At 48.2% G+C, this 17,264-nt stretch overlaps 1 protein-coding gene across 1 annotated transcript in view; it reads right to left on the reverse strand.

Moving 5' to 3' along the window:
• Positions 1-17,264, reverse strand: part of LOC140395097 (protein unc-13 homolog A-like) — a 522,914-nt gene that overhangs the window by 400,717 nt on the left and 104,933 nt on the right. The window lies entirely within an intron of this gene.

The raw sequence follows: 17,264 nt of genomic DNA on the forward strand, positions 1-17,264 counted from the left end.
CCTATTCGATGAACGTACAGGTGGTCTGCGACCACCGCATGATGATCCTGCACGTCTGCGCCCGTCACCCAGGCAGTGTACACGACTCATTCGTGTTGTCGCGGTCATCCATCCCCGGCATGTACGAGGGACGCCATCCCCGGCTGAGGGGCTGGTTGCTGGGCGACAGGGGCTACCCATTGCGATCGTGGCTGATGACGCCTATACGGAGGCCACGCAATGAGGCGGAGAACCGCTACAATGATGCCCATGTAGCGACAAGGGGAGTGATCGAGAGGTGCTTTGGCGTGCTGAAGATGCGTTTCAGGTGCCTGGACCTCTCTGGGGGCGCCCTCCAGTATCGGTCAGATAGGGTCGGCCGCATCATTGTGGTGTGCTGCGTCCTGCACAACATAGCCCAGCAGAGGGGCGATGTGCCGCAGGCAGAGGAGGGAGGAGTGGAGGAGCAGCAGGAAGAGGCCCAGTCCTCCCCAGATGAGGGGGATGGGGGCAATGGTCAGGGCAGACGGGGTAGACACAGACGGGTGGCTGTCCACCGTTACCGGCTGGCCCAGCGGGCACGGGACAGACTGATAGACGCCCGCTTCACTGACTAGATGGGCGTGGGAATCGGGTAGTATGGCCACAGACCGCACACCATGACAACAGCCGACCACCCACACCCCCCACCCATCCACCCACCCAGCACCCTCACCCCCCTCCCCAACCCCACACACCCCACCCGCATGCACACCACCCCCCCACTCCCAATTGCCGATCCACCGGCGGCACAACGGGCCGGGCTCACCCAGTTGCGGGTGGACGCGTGTCTATCGCAGGCCATGGAGAATGATGACAACCCGCCTCCGATGAGCTCCTGGCTCCACATCGTTGGACTATGTCTGACCCATGGCCACAGTACCACCATCCACCCGGACCATCCCTGCATGCGGCTGTGACACTGCAGCGCACGGTCCCGTCCTCTGCCCGGGGGATGTTGATGGCGGCCCAGGGGGAAGGGGGCAGACTCACCTGGGGCTGAGGTAAGACCACCCCTCACACACACACTTGCGCTCAACGTACATGACACCCCCGCACACTTTGGACAGAGCACAAAGGCAGCTTCGGTAGGTGTAACATTGACTTTAATAACCAAAGGAGTTCATGCACGTGCCCTAGCGCCTAAAACTCATCTGTGCCCTGCACCCGTGCCAACTTACTCAGTGTCTAATTGTTTGGCCTTACGGGCCCTTTGACTATGTCTACGTGGTTCCCCAGACGGTACAGCAGAACTGGAGGTGGACTCCTGTGATTCCTGCCCTCTGACACTGGATCCCTTTGGCGGCCGTTTCCTGGGGCGTCCTGGCCTAGATGGGCCAGGCTGCGGCCCGGGCGACTGGGATGGCGAGCTGCCAGCCTGTCCTGCCCGTTGCCCACCCGATGCACCTGGGACGGAAGGGGGGGGGGAGTCCGAGGTGTCGCGGTGTACCGGGACCTCCCCTACAGAGGGAGCCGGGACGGACCACACCACCTCCTCCTCCCTCGGGGTGCCCGATGGCCCCCAGGCCTCTACATGGGTGGGGGATGCGAACGGACTGGCCATCCGACGCGCCCCCGACATCTGGCGCTGCCAGTCCTGGAGGCCCGTGCTGGTATCGACAGGGGTCTGCAGGTTTGCAGCCATGGAGCCCAGGGGGTTGTCGAACCCTGTCTGCGACAGTGCGACGCCAGCTCGCACATGGCCACTGGCGCCGATGCCCTCAGCGATGGCCTGCTGAGACTGGGCCATGGCCTGCAGAGACTGGGCCATGGCCTGCAGAGACTGGGCCATGGCCTGCAGAGACTGGGCCATGGCCTGCAGAGACTGGGCTATGGCCTGCTGAGACTGGGCCATGGCCTGCTGAGACTGGGCTATGGCGTTGAGCGCCTCTGCCATCTGGCGCTGGCACTGGCTCATGGCCTCCTGTGAGAGGGCAGCCATTTCCTGGGCCACAGACGCCGCCTGCACGGAAGGCCCCAGGCCTCGCAAACCGTTCCCCATGTCTGACACCGTCGCACCCATTGCCTCCACCGCGGACGCCACCCGTGCGGTGTCAGCCTGGGTGGCACGCATGACCGGGACCACTCCCAGCTCCTGGACGCGGGTGGACTCCTCCACCTGCGACCGCAGCCGCCGCAAGCCACCCATCACCCTATTCGCTCGTCTCCGTGTCGGTGGTTGCATCGGATCTATGTGTGGGTGTGGTAACTGCAGGAACCCGGGATCCATCTGGGCGGCAGATGTTCGCTTGGCCTGGGCTGCCCTCCGACCGCCCGGTCCCTCTGCTGCTCCTACCTCCACCTGCTGTACCGGGACGGCTGTGTTGTGCGCACCAGTGAGTGTACCAGACGCCTCATCACTAAAGTGCCCAACCGTGGTGAGTGTTTCTGCGATGGTGGAGGGTGTTGGTGACAGCAGTGGCGTTGTGTCGTGCTCTTCGTCCCACTCTGAGTCCATGGCACTTTGGGGTGGGGGTTCGTCTCCACCCATCCACTCTGAGTCACTGTCCGGTATTTCGTCTTCCCGGGTAGGGGTGTCCTGGGTAGTGCTGTCCCAGGTAGTGCTGTCCCGGGTAGTGCTGTCCCGGGTAGTGCTGTCCCGGGTAGTGCTGTCCCGGGTAGTGGTGTCCCGGGTAGGGGTGTCCTGGGTAGTGGTGTCCCGGGTAGGGGTGTCCTGGATAGTGGTGTCCTGGCTCGGATGTGACGGGGGCCTGTGGCTGCCCCCCTCATCGCTGGGTGGTCGCTCCCGCACGTGACGGGGGTGTCGTCTCCCTGTTGCTCCAGGTCTCTCCGTCTCCCGTGGTCTCCGAGGGGCATCCTGCGGGCGTCGCATGCTGGAGGGTTCGGGTCTCTCCGTCTCCCGTGGTCTCCGAGGGGCATCCTGCGGGCGTCGCATGCTGGAGGGTTCGGGTCTCTCCGTCTCCCGTGGTCTCCGAGGGGCATCCTGCGGGCGTCGCGTGCTGGAGGGCGCGGGTCTCTCCGTCTCCCGTGGTCTCCGAGGGGCATCCTGCGGGCGTCGCATGCTGGAGGGTGCGGGCCTCTCCGTCTCCAGTGGTCTCCGAGGGGCATCCTGCGGGCGTCGCATGCTGGAGGGTGCGGGTCTCTCCGTCTCCCGTGGTCTCCGAGGGGCATCCTGCGGGCGGTCTGCATCTGCGGGGATGGGTGCCTGGACGTTTGGTCCTGCGATACACAATGAAGCATGCATGGTTAGACATCAGGCAGTGATCAGGTGATACGGGAGAGGGGGATATAGGGGAGGGGGGATATGGGGACGGGCTGTTGGTGGCTCACTTGCTCGTGGGGCCCCGACCTCTGCATCAGCAACCTCCCGGTCCTCAGGTCCGCCAGCCAGTTCCAGGGCCCTTTCCTCGTGTACGGTCAGTGGCCTCTCATCAGCGGGCCCTCCTCCAGTCCTCACATGCTCCCTATTGTTGTGTGCGCGCTTCTCCTGGGGGGGGGGGGGTGTCAGGGGTAAAAGGCAACAGTGTTAGGCAGGTATATGAATGCACGCCATCGGTTGCGCGTGCATTGCAGAGGTTAAGGTTAGGGCTGGATTCACTTGGGGATATGGGGGAGGGGGGGATCTGGGGGAGGGGGGATATGGGGGAGGGGGGATATGGGGGAGGGGGGAATATGGGGGATATGGTGGAGGGGGGATATGGGGGAGGGGGGATATGGGGGATATGGGGGAGGGGGGGATATGGGGGAGGGGGGATATGGGGGATATGGGGGAGGGGGGATATGTGGGAGGGGGGATATGGGGAGGGGGGATATGGGGAATATGGGGGAGGGGGATATGGGGGAGGGGGGAATATGGGGGATATGGGGGAGGGGGGATATGGGGGAGGGGGGATTATGGGGGAGGGGGGAATATGGGGGATATGGGGGAGGGGGGATATGGGGGAGGGGGATATGGGGGATATGGGGGAGGGGGGATATGGGGGAGGGGGGGATATGGGGAGGGGGGATATGGGGAGGGGGGATATGGGGAGGGGGGATATGGGGGATATGGGGGAGGGGGATATGGGGGATATGGGGGAGGGGGGGATATGGGGGAGGGGGGGAATATGGGGGATATGGGGGAGGGGGGATATGGGGGATATGGGGGAGGGGGGATATGTGGGAGGGGGGATATGTGGGAGGGGGGATATGGGGGATATGGGGGAGGGGGGATATGTGGGAGGGGGGATATGTGGGAGGGGGGATATGGGGAGGGGGGATATGGGGGAGGGGGGATATGGGGAGGGGGGAATATGGGGGATATGGGGGAGGGGGATATGGGGGAGGGGGGATATGGGGGATATGGGGGAGGGGGGATATGGGGGATATGGGGGAGGGGGGATATGTGGGAGGGGGGATATGGGGGAGGGGGGATATGGGGAATATGGGGGAGGGGGGATATGGGGAGGGGGATATGGGGGAGGGGGGAATATGGGGGATATGGGGGAGGGGGGATATGGGGGAGGGGGGATATGGGGGAGGGGGGATATGGGGAATATGGGGGAGGGGGGATATGGGGAGGGGGGAATATGGGGGATATGGGGGAGGGGGGATATGGGGGATATGGGGGAGGGGGGATATGGGGAGGGGGGATATGGGGGATATGGGGAGGGGGATATGGGGGAGGGGGGAATATGGGGGATATGGGGGAGGGGGGATATGGGGGATATGGGGGAGGGGGGATATGGGGGATATGGGGGAGGGGGGGATATGGGGAGGGGGGATATGGGGGATATGGGGGAGGGGGGATATGGGGGAGGGGGGGATATGGGGGAGGGGGGGATATGGGGGAGGGGGGATATGGGGGATATGGGGGAGGGGGGATATGGGGGAGGGGGGATATGGGGGAGGGGGGGATTTGGGGGAGAGGGGATATGGGGGATATGGGGGACGCTCACCCTGCCTGCTCTGACGAGGTCGTTCACCTTCTTGTGGCACTGGGTGCCTGTCCGTGGTGTTAGGGCCACAGCGGTGACGGCCTCTGCCACCTCCCTCCACAGACGCCGGCTGTGGCGTGGGGCAACTCTGCGGCCGTGCCCGGGATACAGGGCGTCCCTCCTCTGCTCCACCGCATCCAGGAGCGCCTCCACATCGCGTGACTCGAACCTCGGGGCTGAGCGACGGCCAGCCATCAAGTCGGGTGTTGCGGTCGGCTGTTCCGGTCGGGTGGGGGGGGAGCTGCGCGGCCTTATGAGCCGTCACGCCGTGCAGCGCGTATGACGCTGCACGGCGTGAACCACTGCGCAAGCGCGGATCCCGTTACGTCGCTGCTAGCCCATTTCGGGCCGCAGACTATCGGCCCATTTTTATGACGTGACGCAAGTGGGATTTGCGCCGTTTTTTGCGCCGATCGGCGGAGTTTCCGCCGATAACGGAGAATTTCGCCCCTGATCTCTCTTTCTAAACTTGCACTGCCTTTTCACATTTCCACTCAGCTTCAAAAGATCCTTTAAATTTGTTTCAAAATCTTCTCAACTCTTCTACCATTAGCTGCTATATCTATGTCCTTTATGAAATATGTTGGCATGCTTTACATATGTTGGGTATGAACAAGTTGTAATTGTAATACTTCTAAAATTGTTGGTAAAACAAATGCAGAAGATTGTGCAACAGGAAGGTGACTACTTTGATGCTACAGAACAATTTATTGGTCTGAAGGCTCATTTGAATTTGGCTTGACCAATAATGCAACTGCCATCAATATTATCAGTGAAGAAGTACACCATATTTTGTTTAGCAGAAGATGTGAATGACTATGCTTGAATAATGTACAATATAAACTAGAATGTGCATATATTTGCATTATAATTCACCTCCCCTATCACCTTTATTTCCCAATGGTAATAAGGAATTGCCAAAAGCAGTAGTCGAAGTTCTGGGCCAAATGTTCATGGGCTGAAGAAAAGATTATTGGTGTATTTGAAATGTTAAAAGTGCCACTGATTGTGGACAAAAGAACCCTCAGATTCCTTTTTAGGTCTTCATGAAACCACCAATTTTACGATCTCAAAACAGCCAAAGTTTACCAAAGCCAATGCATGTCTGTGTGGCATTCAGGATGATCAATGATCCTCTCTGCCTTTACCAAAGTGTAAAATAAAAGGGCAGAATACCCTTCTTGGTTCTAGTTACAATCAACAACCCAAAGAAAATCATGAACTATAATTTGGAGTGCCACAACGTAAATAGGATGAAACTTTTATGCTCATCACTGAAATGCTTTGTGGAAAATAGGCTCGTGAAAGAAATATTCAGCATTGCCCATGTTAATTTATCCTCGTTTCCTAGCTTTTCCACTCAGTAGTTTCAAAGATGTCTCCATTTATAGAATCCAATGACAATGTGCAGTCAAATACAATGGAGAACAGTCAGCATTGACATAAATTCCAAATAGAAATTCAAAATGCTGGGAGCACTGAAATATTAACAATTTAATTACTTTATTTCAAATGGTTAAATGGTTAGGTTAAACATTAAGGAAACACAGAAGAGATTAATAAAACAGAAGCAAACATAAGAATACCGAAGCATCTTGGTAAACTGTGCTTCCCAGAAACTAAAATCGTGATTTTCTTTGACAAATTGCAAATATAGTACATTTACTCTGATGCATAAAAAAATGTCTCCCTTGTATGACTGCATAGTACATCTAAATGTCGCTGTCAAATTCACTAATCAGCTGTCAGCCTTATGGATTCTAATTCAAAAACATCAAGACCCACAGCGACTGCAAAAAAAAAGTTTGCCTCAAGTCCCTTATAACACATATTATATATATCTATAATATGTACACCCACCCACATATATAAATATATATTTATTTATTATTTAAATATGCAGGCGAATTGGCCATGCTAATAAATATATATATATATATATATATATATATGTATATAAATATGTAATTAATTCATTCCATTGCACACTCTTTGATATGTAACCTCAACAACTATGGGGAGAGATTTGGGGGAAAATCTTAATAATAATTTTGTAAAACTGTCCACATTTTACAGTTGTAATTTCAACAACTCAACATATGGTGTAAATTTAAAGAAGGTTAAAAGTAACTGATCAAGTTACATTATTCAGAATATCAACAGCTTACACAGTAGAAAAATAGCAAAAATGAAGTTTAGCATCCAGAATCCATAACTAGGTTTGTTTCAGAATAAAGATTTTATGTTGCTGCATCATACCTTTACTGCAGGGACTATTTTTTCTCATTTTCTCTCCTTAAATTGTACAATTTCAGAGGTTTAAAAAAGTAATTTGGTTTTTTTTCCCTGTTTTACAGCAGTTTCAATTTTGATATCTTGACCTTGCATGACTCCCAGGATTAGCAATAATCTTATTTGTGGTGGCATTATTATAGTTTTGTACTACAATAATATTCACTTGGGAAATGGCAGAATATGAAGCATGAACTCAAATCTTTTCAGGCTAACTTAATTCAAAATATTTATTGAACAGAAATACAAAATAATTCACAAATAACATTGATACAACAAATTAAATTAATCCATTTCTCCTGAGGTATTGCTGAAGTGCTTTCTGATTTGAATCAAGACCTTGATAATCTATTGCAATAGTTCACTCAATTGTCAATTGAAAGTTCATGGTAACAAATGTTACTTTCCTCAACAGAACACCAGTTTTCCAAAGTGATTACTAAATCAATCTGATTGAAATTAGGTATTGAGCTAAAACTTGATTACATCCAGAAACATAATTAATACTTATGGAACCTCGGTTCATTTGAAGGTGAAATCAAATTTGATAACATTGACAAATACAAGTAACAACTCTCCTATGACAACAATTTGAATAAATAGTTGCAGATGAAGTTCAACAGGAGTTATAATCAAAACAATATACAAATTGATCTACACAAATGAGAAGTAGTTAACTTCCTATCAATCAAGTTAATAAACTTTATATCAAAACAACCTTATTGATCTCTTGATTGAACACTAGCATATGAACCGCCAATTGAAAATGACACAGGAAAATCTACATTTGCCACATCATTTTACCAACTCCCCTCAAGACACTGGAATATGGTTAAAATGGGTGCCAATAGGCGGCACGGTGGCGCAGTGGTTCGCACTGCTGCCTCACGGCACCAAGGACCCGAGTTCGATCCCGGCCCTAGGTCACTGTCCACATGGAGTTTCACATACTCCCCCGGTCTATGTGGGCCTCACCCCCACAACCCAAAAAAGATGTGCAGGGTTGGCGAATTGGCCATGCTAAATTGCCCCTTAATTGGAAAAAAAAATAATTGGGTACTCAAAATTTTTTTGTTTTTTTAAAAAGGTGCCAATAGCTCTCTGGTGGTTTGTTCATTTTTCAGATGTGACAATAGGCAGTGAGTGAAGGCAACATATTTGGCCAAAGGAGCATTATTTGTAGACTCTAACATCACACGATGTCCACAATAAAGTCCCATCTTTGCCGCTAGACAGTGATCATCAGTCAAAACCTGGGTCAATATTCCCACCAGAGCACAGCAGCCCAAAGGTAGCACACTTCATCAGCCAGCAGGATTTGTACAGATGTGGAGGTTGGAGGTCAGACTCGGGCGAACTATTCAACTTCCTGGGACTGTGAAAATGACCACTAATCCCTGTTCCACACCTCACTATCACTCTCGCTGTAAACCCTTGATGCTCTAGGGATATAAATCTGTTGTGGATGGAATTCCCAAGAGCAGCGAGTAAGGATTTTAAGTGGATGTTAAGACCTTGGAGGTGGAGCAGATGAGAATTACCAGAATGCAAACAGGGATGAAGAACAAGAGAGACAATAGGGACTTTCGAAAATTAAGGGGCAAATTAATATAGATGTTCAAAATTATGAGGGTTATGATAGAGCAGATAGGGAGAAATTGTTTCTATGAGCAGGAATGGTTGCCAGAAAGAACAGATTTAAGATATTGACAAAATGGTCAGCATTTGGGGTGCTGGAGGTGGGTGGTGATGATAAAGTGAATGTTTTTAATCCAGCAAGTTATAATCTGAAATATACTTCCCAAAAGTTTGGCAGAAGAGGATTTAATAGCAACTTTAAAAAGGAAAGTTGATATATTTAAATATATGCATTGTTACAAGCAGGCAAGAAGGGGATGAACTGGCTCCCTTCGATTCAATTACCTCGGTTGGTCATAACAGACGTGTAAATTTATTTTTCATGAAGATATCCTTTCCCTAATCCAAATGTATTTAGCTATTTAAGGTAAGAGCAATAAGAAGCCAAAACGAGGGGCTGGATTCTCCGTTCAGGAGACTAGGTGGTCCTGCTCGTGGAGACTCCCGACAGGTCTCCGCTGGCGCTAGGAGCAGCGCCCAAGTGCGATTCACTCTCCCTTTCCACAGAAATGTATACGTGGAAAGCTTGTGCGATTCTATCAGAATCCGGGTATAGAGCTGCCATTTTGAGCAGGAAGCCAGATATCGAGGTCCAGTGGCAGGCCCCCCCTTCCCTCCCACAATGCAATTCTGCACCCCCTCCCCCTTCCTTCGCTTACAAGTAGGGGCATCCTCCTCCCAACCATGGGAATAATGGATAACCCCTCAACACCCAGCAGGGTAACCCCTCAACACCCAGCAGGGTGACCACCACCCCCCCCAAAACAATGTTAGGAGCTTCCTCTAAGCCAAGTCCTCTTTAAAGGGCTTCAAATCGCTAACTGCTGAGAAAGCTGCTTGGTGAATTGCTGATCTATCTTTCCCTGCACACTTGAATGCATCTCCACTACCCTGCTTTTTTATAAACACTTGCTATGATTGACAGCTGTTTCGGATGGGATGAGGAGCTAAGTGCTTTGGGTGGATCCATCAGTGGCAGCCATCAATATCCAACTGCAGGGGGGAGGTGATCAATGGCTACACCCAGATGTCAGACCACCGATATCACTAATTGCAAACCAACATACATGCCTTTGTAATGATTGGATAGTTTAATTAAGCATGCAGACCTTAATGTGATTAGTTAATTATTCTCGTATACGATGCACGATGTAACCTTGATCAATAATCCTGATTGGACATAGATAACTAGTAGCAAATGATTGGTATATGCTAATTTCTTGTCATTGAATATCCAGCACCTTGCATTTTAATGTCTTTTACTTAGACAGTGACGTGTTTCTGAATGAAAAATCTCTCTCTTCCCACTCCCCTGAGGGCGACTTGTTCATTTTCCACCTTCCGCTTGGACGACGGCCTTGCATGTTAGGTATTTTTTCCTGTCTCATTTCAAACTACAAAATTTCCAGTCAGTTAAAAGTGACAACAGTAAGGCCTGTACAACATTCAGGCTTACAACATAGAACATTACAGCGCAGGACAGGCCCTTCGGCCCTCGATGTTGCGCCGACCTGTGAAACCACTCTAAAGCCCATCCACGCTATTCCCTTATCGTCCATATGTCTATCCAATGACCATTTAAATGCCCTTAGTGTTGGCGAGTCCACTACTGTTGCAGGCAGGGCATTCCACGCCCTTACTACTCTCTGAGTAAAGAACCTACCTCTGACATCTGTCTTGTATCCATCTCCCCTTAATTTAAAGCTATGTCCCCTCGTGCTAGACATCACCATCCGAGGAAAAAGGCTCTCACTGTCCACCCTATCCAATCCTCTGATCATCTTGTATGCCTCAATTAAGTCACCTCTTAACCTTCTTCGCTCTAACGAAAACAGCCTCAAGTCCCTCAGCCTTTCCTCATAAGATCTTCCCTCCATACTAGGCAACATTCTGGTAAATCTCCTCTGCACCCTTTGCTATGCTTCCACATCCTTCCTATAATGCGCCGACCAGAATTGCACGCAATACTCCAAATGCGGCCGCACCAGAGTTTTGTACAGCTGCAACATGACGTCATGGCTCCGAAACTCAATCCCTCTACCAATAAAAGCTAACACACCGTACGCCTTCTTAACAACCCTCTCAACCTGGGTGGCAACTTTCAGGGATCTATGTACATGGACACCGAGATCTCTCTGCTCATCCACACTGCCAAGAATCTTACCATTAGCCCAGTACTCTGTCTTCCTGTTATTCCTTCCAAAATGAATCACCTCATACTTTTCTGCATTAAACTCCATTTGCCACCTCTCAGCCCAGCGCTCCAGCTTATCTATGTCCCTCTGTAACTTGTAACATCCTTCCGCACTGTCCACAACTCCACCGACTTTAGTGTCATCTGCAAATTTACTCACCCATCCTTCTACGCCCTCCTCCAGGTCATTTATAAAAATGACAAACAGCAGTGGCCCGAAAATAGATCCTTGTGGTACACCACTAGTAACTGGACTCCAGTCTGAACATTTCACACGGACTGATCCAGCCCCATCCTTCCTGTGCACATTCACACGGACTGATCCAGCTCCATCTCTCCCGTGCACATTCACACGGACTGATCCAGCCCAATCAGCCTCCCGTGCACATTCACACGGAATGATCCAGCCCCATCTCTCCCATGTACATTCACACGGACTGATCCAGCCCAATCAGCCTCCCGTGCACATTCACACGGACTGATCCAGCCCCATCCCTCCCGTGCACATTCACATGGACTGATCCAGCCCTATCAGCTTCCCGCGCACATTCACACGTAGACTGATAAGTGGCAAGCATAATTTGTGCCACACAAGTGTCAGGTAATGACAGATATCCAACAAGAAAGAACCTAACCATCTCCCCATGACATTCAATGGCAGTACCAGTACTGAATTCCCAATTATCAACCTCATGGGGTTACCAATGACTAGAAATTTAACTGCAATAGTTACATAAAGACTGTGGCTACAAGAGCATGTCAAAAGCTGGCAAGTCTGCATCAAATAACTCACCTCGTGAGTCCCCAAAGCCAGTCAACTACCTGCGTGGCACAAGTCAGCAGTATAATGAAATACGCTCCACTTGCAGGGATGAAAGCTCAACATCATCCAGGACAAAACGCTTGCTGATTGACACCCCACCCACCACCTTAAACATTATTTCCCTCCACAACAGTGGCAGCAATGTGTACCATTTACTAGAAACATTATAGTGATTCACAAAGGCTCCTTTGACAACACCCTCCAAAACCACAATTTCTACCTCGGAGAAAAAGGGCAGCAGACATATAAGATCACCAAAACCTGAAAATTCCCCTCCAACCCACACACCATCCTGATTTGAAATGGTCACCATTCCTTCATGTTGCTGTGTCAAAATCCTAGGTCGTCTCACTTAAAGCATTGTGGATGTACCTGCAAAATATGGATTGCAATCATTCAAATCATTCAATCATTGCTAAAAGAGATGGCTAGGGAAATTGCAAATGCACTAGTGATAATTTACCAAAATTCACTAGACGCTGGGGTGGTCCCGGCGGATTGGAAATTAGCAAACGTGACACCACTGTTTAAAAAAGGAGGTAGGCAGAAAGCGGGTAATTATAGGCCAGTGAGCTTAACTTCGGTAGTAGGGAAGATGCTGGAATCTATCATCAAGGAAGAAATAGCGAGGCACCTGGATGGAAATTGGCCCATTGGGCAGATGCAGCATGGGTTCATAAAGGGCAGGTCGTGCCTAATTAATTTAGTGGAATTTTTTTGAGGACATTACCAGGGCGGGAGATAACGGGGAGCCAATGGATGTGGTATTTCCAGAAAGCCTTTGACAAGGTGCCACACAAAAAGTTGCTGCATAAGATAAAGATGCATGGCATTAAGGAGAAAGTAGTAGCATGGATAGAGGATTGGTTAATTAATAGAAAGCAAAGAGTGGGGATTAATGGGTGTTTCTCTGGTTGGCAATCAGTAGCTAGTGGTGTCCCTCAGGGATCAGTGTTGGGCCCACAACTGTTCACAATTTACACAGATGATTTGGAGTTGGGGACCAAGGGCAATGTGTCCAAGTTTGCAGACGACACTAAGATAAGTGGTAAAGCAAAAAGTGCAGAGGATACTGGAAGTCTGCAGAGGGATTTGGATAGGCTAAGTGAATGGGCTACGGTCTGGCAGATGGAATACAATGTTGACAAATGTGAGGTTATCCATTTTAGTAGGAATAACAGCAAAAGGGATTATTATTTAAATGATAAAATATTAAGACATACTGCTGTGCAGAGAGACCTGGGTGTGCTAGTGCATGAGTCGCAAAATGTTGGTTTACAGGTGCAACAGGTGATTAAGAAGGCAAATGGAATTTTGTCCTTCATTGCTCGAGGGATGGAGTTTAAGACTAGGGAGGTTATGCTGCAATTGTATACGGTGTTAGTGAGGCCACACCTGGAGTAGTGTGTTCAGTTTTGGTCTCCTTACTTGAGAAAGGACGTACTGGCACTGGAGGGTGTGCAGAGGAGATTCACTAGGTTAATCCCAGAGCTGAAGGGGTTGGATTACGAGGAGAGGTTGAGTAGACTGGGACTGTACTCGTTGGAATTTAGAAGGATGAGGGGAGATCTTATAGAAACATATAAAGTTATGAAGGGAAATAGATAGGATAGATGCGGGCAGATTGTTTCCACTGGCGGGTGAAAGCAGAACTAGGGGGCATAGCCTCAAAATAAGGGGAAGTAGATTTAGGACTGAGTTTAGGAGGAACTTCTTCACCCAAAGGGTTGTGAATCTATGGAATTCCTTGCCTAGTGAAGCAGTAGAAGCTCCTTCATTAAATGTTTTTATGATAAAGATAGATAGTTTTTTGAAGAATAAAGGGATTAAGGGTTATAGTGTAAGGGCCGGAAAGTGGAGCCGAGTCCACAAAAGATCAGCCATGATCTCATTGAATGGTGGAGCATGCTCGAGGGGCCAGCTGGCCTACTCCTGCTTCTAGTTCTTATGTTCTAAAAAGGGGCACCATTACATTCTTGGGGACAATTAATTAGGGATGGGCTGGTTTCGTCAGCAATGCCCAAAATCCCACGAAAAGAATTTTTTTTTAATTGCACAGTGACATGTCATGGGATAATTCTTTCAAAGAGCTGGCACAGACACAATGGTCCACATGGTCACCTTCTGTTGCAGAGAAAAGTACAGCTATTCGACCTTCGTGTACTTCATTCCCACTCATGAGAAATCAGACAAAGACTCTTGGAGTAAAGGATCCAGTTTATTCAAGCTATAGCTAGGGCCTCAGGCATTCCAAGTGGACAGCAGAGAAGCCCAGATTTAACGATAGTGCAGACAGTTATACTTCAAGATTCAATTACAAGAAATTAGCATATACCAATCATTTGCTACTAGTTATCTATGTCCAATCAGGATTATTGATTAAGGTTACATCGTGCACAGTATACGAGAATAATTAACCAATCACATTAAGGTCTGCATGCTTAATTAAACTATCCAATCATTACAAAGGCACGTATGTTGGTTTGCAATTAGTGATATTGGTGGTCTGACATCTGGGTGTAGCCATCGATCACCTCCCCCCTGCAGTTTTACTGGCTCCTGTCAAAGCTTGTCATCAGCAGACAGATTGGTGCCACAGCAAATGGCACAGTGTCCCACACTGAACAACAAACCTCGAGACCCAACACCTGCAAATTCCACCCCTGGAACTGGTCTCTTCAGAAACAAATCGTGTCCTTGCATTATTACGCTTAGCAGTTTGTTTTTCCCCAGTCAGAACTGTGTAACTCTGTACCTTCTCCCAGTATGATGGAACTAAAGTTTTTAAACTGTCTTTAGTGTAATATCTATCATCTAATGATGTCCAAATTTCCCTTTATATCTTCTATGCTGTCTGATTTCAATAAGGAGTCACCATAGAACATAGAACATAGAACATAGAAAATACAGCACAGAACAGGCCCTTCGGCCCACGATGTTGTGCCGAACCTTTGTCCTAGATTAATCATAGATTATCATTGAATTTACAGTGCAGAAGGAGGCCATTCGGCCCTTTGAGTCTGCACCGGCTCTTGGAAAGAGCACCCTACCCAAACTCAACACCTTCACCCAACACCAAGGGCAATTTGGACATTAAGGGCAATTTATCATTGGCCAATTCACCTAACCTGCACATCTTTGGATTGTGGGAGATCCATGAATGGAGAGGGAAAGGACAACCACTAATACAACCTTGAGAAGAGGAGCAAGAGGTGGTTAGGGAGAGGACAATGATTTTGTGAAGATTTAATAAGGACGCAGGGAGTCCACACCGAGTACAATAAAGAAACTTCGTTTTATTTACACACCAGGTACCTTTCTGGTCGGTGCCTTACTGTTCGATCTTTTAAATAGAGATTTATAGAGATCACCACCCCTAGCGGGGGAGCTGGTACTCTGCAAGGGCCCCGTGGAAGATAATTATTCCCACCCGGTAGGATATTACAGAAGGGAAGTACAAAAGATGTGTGGATGTGTCATAGTTGAGGTAGCCTTAATTGAATTGATAATGTCATTAAATACGGTAAACCCAAATAACAATTTTTTTTTTTTTTTAAATTATGAAATATTGTTTTCATTCCAATACAAAACTCTCCAGTAAAGCATGCCCCATATGCACCCATCCCCAACTTCCCAGAAATGTGTACACCTGTGGGTGGAAGTATGAGTTAATGTTTGGAGTTGGTTTAATGTTAATAGCTATGCACACCTACCAATTATTTAAAGGACAACGCACAATGACATTTTAAATGTAACACGGTGTATTGAAAACCACAAGAAATCCATTGTAACAAGTGGTCTGCTACTAAGCAAGGCAGGTAGGAGGTGCATTTTGAACAGGACTTGTTTTATACAAATCCCTAGTTCACTAGAATTCCTTTTAGTAACATCATGTGTGGAGGCAGAGTGTAAAGATTATGTGCTAGAATTGTCTGCTTAGTGTGGAGGTGGGGTGTAAATGTTAATCTGTAAAATGTATAGTTATAGATGCACTGAAAAGGCCAATATCTACAATAAATAAGATGCGAATCGTGTCCTTTTTACCAAATAAAAACACATGCTTTTTTACCATGTAGTACATGTTCATGAACACTTCAAAAATTTTCAGCTGAAATACTTTAAAGAATTTTGAAAAGAACAGTTAATCCTCAGCAGACCAGACTGTACGAACTTCATTCCTTCAATTTGCAGTCAACTGTTAGTTCATGCCATATCCCACAACAGAGCATTCCAACTACCAGTATCTGCTCAAACCTTATCTTGTGCTTCCCATTTCCTTCTCTCTCACACACCATGCGCCACCCACCCCCACACCCCAATGTCTGATTGACAAATTATTTAACAACTTTGAACGCTTAAGAATATTATACAGGATTATACAGAACTAAGCCATTTGGTCCAAATGGTCCATTCCAGTCTTTATGCTCCAGTTTAACTAATTCCCATCATTTCTCGATCCATCATCGCAACCATCTATTCCCTTTCTCTATATACCTGTCTGGTTTTCCCTAGGATGCATCTATACTGCTTCAACCATTCCCTGTGCCAGCAGCCTGTTTGAAGATATTTCTTATTGGATTTCTTGGTAACTATCTTATGATGATGGTCCCTAGTTAGGGTCTTCCCACAAGAGGAAATATTCTCTCTGTACCCACTCTATGAAATCCTTTCATAATTTTAAAGACCAGTATCAGGTCATCGTCAGCCATTTTTCAAGAGAGAAGAGACCCATCTCCCAATCCTTACCTGATATGTATACCCTCGCATTTCTGTTATAATTCTGGTAAATCTTCTCTTCAACCTCTCCACAACTCTTTATCCTGTTTATAATATGGCAAACAGAACTGCATGCAGTGCCCCAAGTATGGTCTAAACAAGGTACAATACAGATTTAGCATAACTTCCTTACTTTCCAATTTTATTCCTCAAGCAATAAAATATAGTGCTTGGCTTGCATTTTGTATTGCCTTGATAACCTGTGAACTTTTAGTGATTGGTGATTTTGTATCCCAAGATCCCTTTGTCCCTCTATCCTCCCTATTGCATCTTCCAAGTAATAATTTGCCCATGTTACAAATTATGTCCTCCCGTAACCTGTTGCAGCACCCCTCCATAATGACTATTCCCCAATCTGGTGTCATTCATAAATTTGGAAATTGTGTTTTTGATTCCAGACTCCAAATCGTTAATGTAAACTGTGATCAGCAGTGGCCTCCACACTGAGCCTTGTGGAACACCATTTCCCACCTTCTGCCATTCTGAGGTCTGGATTTTCACTCCCAAGTCAGTTAGAGGGAATTTCCTGGCTCGACATACCCACTTCTGGAGAAACTCACCCAAAAAGGCAGGGTCTTTACTCTGT

Source organism: Scyliorhinus torazame, chromosome 18 (genome assembly GCF_047496885.1).
Source record: "Scyliorhinus torazame isolate Kashiwa2021f chromosome 18, sScyTor2.1, whole genome shotgun sequence".
NCBI classification, from domain to species: domain Eukaryota; kingdom Metazoa; phylum Chordata; class Chondrichthyes; order Carcharhiniformes; family Scyliorhinidae; genus Scyliorhinus; species Scyliorhinus torazame.